At 34.6% G+C, this 8,109-nt stretch overlaps 1 non-coding gene across 1 annotated transcript; it reads left to right on the forward strand.

Annotated features, from left to right (window-relative positions):
- Positions 1-1,820: 1,820 nt before the first annotated feature.
- On the forward strand, positions 1,821-1,927 carry LOC121208042 (small nucleolar RNA R71). Its single transcript, XR_005903071.1, has one exon. It is a non-coding gene; the product is annotated as a small nucleolar RNA R71 (small nucleolar RNA).
- The last annotated feature ends 6,182 nt before the right edge of the window (positions 1,928-8,109 follow it).

Below are 8,109 nucleotides of genomic sequence, written 5' to 3' on the forward strand. Positions count from 1 at the left end.
AAGATATTCAGTACCGTAAAAAGAGTTGCTCCGTTTGCATTAAGCTCTAAAGTGGTGATTCGAGGGTCTGTTTTATCCAACAATAGCTGATCGCCAATCTTAAATTGGTTCGTCCCATCCTTAAGTTCGTCATGGAGTCATTTTGGTTCATCATGTATTCTAGGTTTCTCCTTAACTTGTGTCTGCCATTCATCTAGTTCATCTATCTCTAGCATTTGCCTTTCATGGATGGTTCCATTGTTAGTGCATGAACTAGAACGTGGCTCATTTATGCCTCTCAAAAATGTTTCCTGCAAAGAGGGTTGAACCACGAGATTAGTCTTATTGTTAGGATTTAGAGAGTTACCTTCATCACTCGATGTCTTAACAAGATCACGGGCCTGAAGAGTGATTGTTTCGTCACCTACACAAAGCGTTATATCACCTGTACCAACATCAATGGTAGTTCTACCAGTTGCTAAAAAGGGCTGGCCTAGAATTAAAGGTAAGTCAATATCCTCATCAATGTCTAGAACAACAAAGTCGACTGGGAATATAAATTTAATAGTTTTGTCTGCCAGTTGAATACTCTTCCTAGTTTGTTTAGATTTCCCAAGACCTAGTCGTTTGAACATTTTATAGGGCATGACATTTGTACTTGCCCCTAAATCAGCTAACGCATTATCAATATTTAAACTACCAATTAAACAGGGAATAGTAAAACTCCCTGGATCTTTCAACTTGTTAGGTAGTTTGTTTTGTAAAATCGCTGAGCAAACTGCATTTAATTCCACATGCGACGAATCATCTAACTTCTGTTTGTTTACCAGAAGCTCTTTTAAAAATTTTACTAAGTTAGGCATCTGCGAAAGAGCTTCAATGAGTGGTAAGTTAATATGAAAATTTTTCAAAAGTTTAAGAAATTTACCGAACTGTTCATCTGTGCAGTCTTTCTTTGTCGCATTAGGGTATGGCCCGCGAGGTGTATATTCTCTGCTCACTGGTTTTTGTTTATTTTGGCTTTTATCCACCTTATTGTTACTTACCATACCTTCTTACCTTGGTTCTAGTTTGGAATCAACTAACCCTTCTTCATCTCGAGTAGTAATCACATAGAGTTGCTCTCTTGGGTTAGTCCCGGTGTTACTAGGCAAGCTACCTTATGGTATTTTAGAGATCAGCTTAGCAAGCTGACCTATTTGATTCTCGAGCCCTTGAATCGACGCTTGCTAATTTTTAAGCCCTATTTCGGTGTTGTGGAAACAGTTTCTGACACCGAGATGAATTTCGTTAGCATCTCCTCAAGGTTTGGTTTCTTTTCCTGCTGGTAAGGTGGTTGAAAGCTTGGAGGGGGTTGTGGTCTTTGGTTCCCTTGACCACCCCGAGAGAAATTGGGATGGATCATCCCACCTGCATTGTAAATATTACTATAAGGGTTATTCTGAGGTCTAGAATTGTTACCCATATAATTGACTTGTTCAGTCGTATTACTAGGGTCGTAGGCTAGGCATTCTAGATTATTCATTCCTCCTCCACTTGTGTCACACTGCATCACTGAATGTGCCTGCATAGAGATACATAAACCATCAATCTTTTTATTTAAGAGGTTTACCTGGTTTGGTAACATAGTGACTGTCTCAATGTTGAAAACACCAACAGCTTTTATCGGTTTTTTCCTCATGACTTGTCACTGATAATTATTCAATGACATCTCTTCAATGAACTCATAAGACTCATCAGGTGTTTTCTTATTTAGATTCCTGCCGGCGGCTGCATCGATCAACTACCTAGTTGAGGGGATTAAACCGTTGTAAAAAGTATGAACTTGTAGCCATAAAGGTAATCCATGATGAGGGCACCTTCTCAATAAGTCCTTATACCTCTCCCATGCATCGTAAAGAGTTTCTAAATCCATCTGCACAAAAGAAGAGATATCATTCCTCAACTTTGCTTTTTTAGCCGGCAGAAAATACTTTAGTAAAAACTTTCCGGTCATTTGTTCCTAAGTAGTGATGGAACCTCGTGGTAACGAGTTCAACCACTTTTTAGCTTTGTTTCTCAATGAAAAAGGAAATAATCGTAGGCAATGGCATCATCAGAAACGCCATTTATTTTGAAAGTATCATAGAACTCTAAGAAATTGTCCAAATGAGTATTTGGGTCTTTATCCTGCAAATCATCAAACTGAACAAACTGTTGAATCATTTGTATAGTGTTAAGTTTCAGTTCAAATTTATTTGCAGCAATTACGGTCTAAAAATACTCGATTCAAGCCCCACTAAACAGGCTTAGCATAGTCGTACATAGTACAAGGAGCAGGATTCTTATTCACAGGATTTACGGCAACCATAGAAGGTAGCGGATTATTCTGATTTTCAGCCATCTCCTCGGTATTATTGGTGTCGTCCTCTATATACTGTAGACTTCGCCTTATTTCTCTACGATTTCTAAGAGCTGTGCTTTCAATTTCACTGTCAAAAAGTAGAAGACCTGACGAGTTTCTTCTAGTCATAAACTACAAGAACCTGCCAGAAGCAAACAAAAGAAAAATTAGTAATTAAAAATAAAATTAAAATTAAAATTAAATACAATAAAATTAAAATGGCTAAATTAATAAAAATCAAGCTTTCCTAATATCTTAGTCCCCGAAAATGGTGCCAAAAACTTGATGATCATTTTATGAAACACTAAACTGGACTACGATCACGAAAAAGGCAAGCGCACCTATCAAAGGGTAGTAGTGAGTATAGAATATCGTATCCACAAGGACTTAAAGTACTAGTATTAAATATCTTTCTATTATTTAGCCTAAAATAAAAGGGATATGTTTTAATCTAAGATTAACTAAACTAATTAACTAATGAACGCAACAGAGAGTGAAGGAAATAAACGAATAAACCAATAATGAGGACAATACCCAAGGAAGAATCCACCTAGACTTCACTTATTATTCTGACTCTAAATTAAACGATTTATTAACTTATCTTGATTCGTAGGAATCCCTTAATTATGTTAATATCTCTTTCGAGACTAAGAACAATTGACTCTAGGTTGATTAATTGAAATCTCTTTCTAATTAAAACCCCTATTGTCGCATTACTCGATTTATGGATTCCCCTATTAGAATTGACTCTAATCTGACAGATTTAAGTCGTCCTATTTCTAGGATTATATGCAACTCCGCTTAATTATGCTAGATCTTCTCTTAAACAGGGACTTTTGCTCCACTGAATAAACACATCAAATTTGGATTAATATCCTGAAAATATTAAAGCAATGATTAAGAACACATAATTAAGAATAAGAACAAGTATTTTTCACGTAATTCGAATAATTAAATAATAAGATCCATCGTAGGTTTCATCCCCCTATTTATTTAGGGAGTTTAGTTCATACTAATGGGGAGAAACATCTCAAAAATAGAAAAACCACAAAACATAAAGAAAACCCAAAAACTTTGGAAGAAATTGAAGGGAGATCTTCAGTCTTGGAGGAGATCCTGCTTCTGAGATGACTTTGACGATGTCTCTTCGAGTATTTTCTGTTATCTGCTCTGTGTGTCCCTTAGGTCTTCTTCTAGTATGTATTTATAGACTTTTGAATGCTCAGAAAACCTAAAAATTGGGTTTTTCGCGTCTTTGGGAAACAAGGAGCGATATCGACACGGGCTGGCACATGGGCATGTGGCTTGCCCGTGTGGATCATACGGGTGTGTGGCCTTCCCGTGTGGATCCTGAAAACTCTGTTGTTGGCCCCTTTTTCTCTCCTTTTGCTCTTAAATGCTCTCCTAAGTATAGAAACATGAATTTAAGTGATTAGGAGCATCAAATTCACTAATTTACATTATTAATCATCCATAAATGCATTAAGAATGAGATTAAAATATGTTACATTTATGGTTTATCAAATATCCCCACACTTAAGCATTTGTTGTCCTTAAAAAAAATCCTCAACTCACAATTAAAATTAATTCTTTTCAACTTATAATTCTCATCAATAATGTTTCAAAATAATTCACAAATAATCATGCATTGAAAATTCAACTAAAAGAGCCCTAAAGATTCAAACAATTCAAGTCACACATTTTTTTAAGACATGAAAGCATAGTTATCTCCCCTTATCTAAGTACTTACCTTTAATTCAAAATCAACAAGATTTTACATCCTCACTAAAGATTCACTCAAATCACTCAAAGTGTTTAAGGTTCAAAAACTAAGTACTCAAAAGTCAATTATGAAAAGTCATTACCATAGGCTTACATGAAAATCAAATCTCCACCACTATAAAATGATATGATACACAAATCAAAAGGTCTTTAAAGGGTTGTAACGGGGCTTAGGTTAAAGGTGTGGATAAAGGCTGAAAAAGAAGGTTTGAATTGAGATCGAATTGATAAATTACCTAACTAGAAAAATAAGCTAATACTGAATAATTACAGCAATCGAAATTATTAAAGAATAACACGAGCTTCTTCTCAGAATATGAAATTAACTACTTGAGCCCAAAACCATAGAACTAGTAATAATTCAACATAAATGTATATATATATTTTTCACTTTTTTTCACCTTTTTTTTTTGAGAACAATATATAATAAGGAAAAATTTAACAACTAAAACAAAAGAACATAGTTAAGCAACTAACCAAATCAAATCTCGACAAAAGGGAGTCAATAAAACGGGATACAATTCTCAATGAATCAAAAAAATTATGGGTTAATATTAAAGGGTAAATTAGGAAATGGTTTGTTAGGCTTAAAGGGGGTTTACTAAGGGTTAATTATGAAGGTAGGCTTATGGGATAAGTGAGTTGAAACCTAGGTGCCTTTATCATCTCAATATATCAAATCAAAGGTGTGGTCTTGACATGTATAATCGAAGCAAGTTCTAGAATAACAAATCAATATTGACACACTCGTAACCAATAATAAAGTGAGCAACAAAAAAATGTATGCTCTAAAAGCTCAAAATCTCACAAAAATTATGGTTTTTGATGTCAATCTTGCAAATTTCAAACTTTTAGGTAATACTTCATTTTAGGGAAACAACATTAATTTTTTTTTATTCTGAAAATAGACTTATCATGCTTGATTCTCTAATGTCTTAAAGTTTAAACAATCAATGCCCAATTACATATGAATTTAATCTAAAACACATCAACGATAATCATAAATTAATAAGAATTCATTCTAATAGTAATGTGAGAAAATTACTTAAACACAAGACATAATTCAGAGATTTTCTAATAACTCTATAGATAACCTCCCCACACTTAAGATGTACATTGTCCTCAATGTACAAATATATATAATCACAGTATAAACTTAATATCATAAGATAGGGAGAAAACTGAAACTGCCCTGAATATTGGATGAAATCTTCAGAATAGTGAAAAGTGGAATTGTAGTCAAATTTAAATGTAACTCATGATTCCGAGCAAACTACCAAGAAAATAAACACAAATAATAAAGAAAATTAAAGGGTTATAACTCGATTGGAAACAACCATAAATCTTTCAAAAAATAATAATGAAAATAAATTGAAGAGAAAAAAAATAATAAAACAACTAAAACAAAATTAAAAAGAAAGATAAAAATAATAAAATAAAAATAATAAACTCAATAATATCAATAAACTTAAAAGGTAATTGTAATGATACTAGTAAAATAAAAAAAATATGAAAGGAAAGAGAAAAAAAATAGAAATAGTAAAATAAAATAATAATAAAAATAATAAAAGTATATTAAAAATTAAAATATAAAAAAATTAAAAATATAAGTATAAGAACACTAAATTAATTAATTAATTAGTAAAATAAAAATAAATAATATAAAAATTAAAATAAATTAAAATTGGGGTGTTAACCCAGTTTTCACATGGCCATGGACATGCCCGTGTGTCCAGGCCGTGTGGGTCACATGGCCATGTCGCCAGGCCGTGTGTATTTTCCTTCGCTTCTCCCAAGCCCATGTGAAATCCCACACGCCCTTGTGGCCAGGCCATGTGCTCCCGAGTGTTAATTAATTATTTTTTTTAAAAAAATTCATTAAATAATGTTATGAAAATCAGAAGTGTTAACTCTCGGTTTGCCTCCCGAGAAGCGCTTATTTAAAGTCTAAGCTCGACTTACCTTGTATTGGTACTATTACGGTGGTTCACGACTATCAATTCTATTATCAACATAAGGTTTTAGCCGATTAATATTTACCTTAAAAGTGCCAAATTTAGAATGATTTACCTCGACTGTACCGTATGGGAAAATATTCAGTACCGTAAAAGGAGTTGTTCCATTTGCATTAAGCTCTGAAGTGGTGATTCGAGGGTCCATTTTATCCAACAATACTTGATCGCCAATCTTAAATTGGTTTGTCCCATCCTCCAGCTCGTCATGGAGTTACTTTGGTTCATCGTGTATTCTAGGTTTCTCCTTAACGTGTGTCCGCCATTCATCTAGTTCATCTATCTCTAACATTCGTCTTTCATGGATGGTTCCATTGTTAATGCATGAACTTGAACGTGGCTCATTTATGCCTCTCAAAAATGTTTCCTGCAAAGAGGGTTGAACCACGTGATTAGTCTTATTGTTAGGATTTAGAGAGTTACCTTCATCACTCGATGTCTTAACAAGATCACGGGCCTGAAGAGTGATTGTTTCGTCACCTACACAAAGCGTTATATCACCTGTACCAACTTCAATGATAGTTCTGCCAGTTGCTAAAAAGGGCCGACCTAGAATTAAAGGTAAGTCACTATCCTCATCAATGTCTAAAACAACAAAGTCGACTGGGAATATAAATTTATCAATTTTAAGGAGTACGTCATCAATAATACCCCTAGGAAATCGAATAGTTTTGTCTTCCAGTTGAATACTCTTCCTAGTTTGTTTAGGTTTCCCAAGACCTAATCGTTTCAACATTTTATAGGGCATGACATTTATACTTGCCCCTAAATCGGCTAAAGTATTATCAATATTTAAACTACCAATTAAACAGGGAATAGTAAAACTCCCTAGATCTTTCAACTTGTTAGGTAGTTTGTTTTGTAGAATCGCTGAGCAAACTACATTTAATTCCACATGCGACAAATCATCTAACTTCTGTTTCTTTGTCAGAAGCACTTTGAAAAAAATTTACTGAGTTGGGCATCTGCAAAAGAGCTTCAATGAACGGTAAGTTAATATGCAAATTTTTTAAAAGTTTAAGAAATTTACCAAACTGTTCATCTGTGCGGTCTTTCTTTGTTGCATTAGGGTATGGCACGCGAGGTGTATATTCTCTGCTCACTGGTTTTTGTTTATTCTGGCTTTTATCCACCTTATCTTTACTTACCACTCCTTCTTACCTTGGTTCTGGTTTGGAATCAACTGACCCTACTTCATCTCGAACAGTAATCGCATGGAGTTGCTCTCTTGGGTTAGTCTCAGTGTTGCTAGGCAAGCTACCTTGTTGTCTTTCAAAGATCAGCTTAGCAAGCTAACTTATTTGATTCTCAAGCCCTTGAATTGATGCTTGCTAATTTTTTAGCGCTGTTTCGGTGTTTTGAAAACGTGTTTCTGACACCGAGATGAATTTCATTAGCATCTCCTCAAGGTTCGGCTTATTTTCCTACTGGTAAGGTGGTTGAAGGCTTGGAGGGGATTGTGGTCTTTGATTGCCTTGACCACCCCAAGAGAAATTGGGATTGTTCCTCCAACCTGCATTGAAAGTATTACTATAAGGGTTATTCTGAGGTCTAGAATTGTTACCCATATAATTGACTTGTTCGTTCGTATTGCTAGGGTTGTAGGCTAGGCATTTTGGATTATTCATTCCTCATCCACTTGTGTCACATTGCATCACCGGATGTACCTGCTAGAGATATATAAACCATCAATCTTTTTATTTAAGAGCTCTACTTGGTATGATAACATGGTGACCGTGTCGAGGTTGAAAACACTAGTAGCTTTTGTCAGCTTTTGTCGGCTTTGTCCTCATGACTTGCCACTAATAATTATTTAATGACATCTCTTCAATGAAATCATAAGCCTCCTCAGGTGTTTTGTTATTTAGAGTCCCGCCGGCGGCTGCATTGATCAACTGCCTAGTTGAGGGGTTCAAACCGTTGTAAAAAGTTTGAACCTGTAGCCATAAAGGT

The sequence above is a fragment of the Gossypium hirsutum genome, chromosome A01 (genome assembly GCF_007990345.1).
Source record: "Gossypium hirsutum isolate 1008001.06 chromosome A01, Gossypium_hirsutum_v2.1, whole genome shotgun sequence".
Classification (NCBI taxonomy): Eukaryota; Viridiplantae; Streptophyta; class Magnoliopsida; order Malvales; family Malvaceae; genus Gossypium; species Gossypium hirsutum.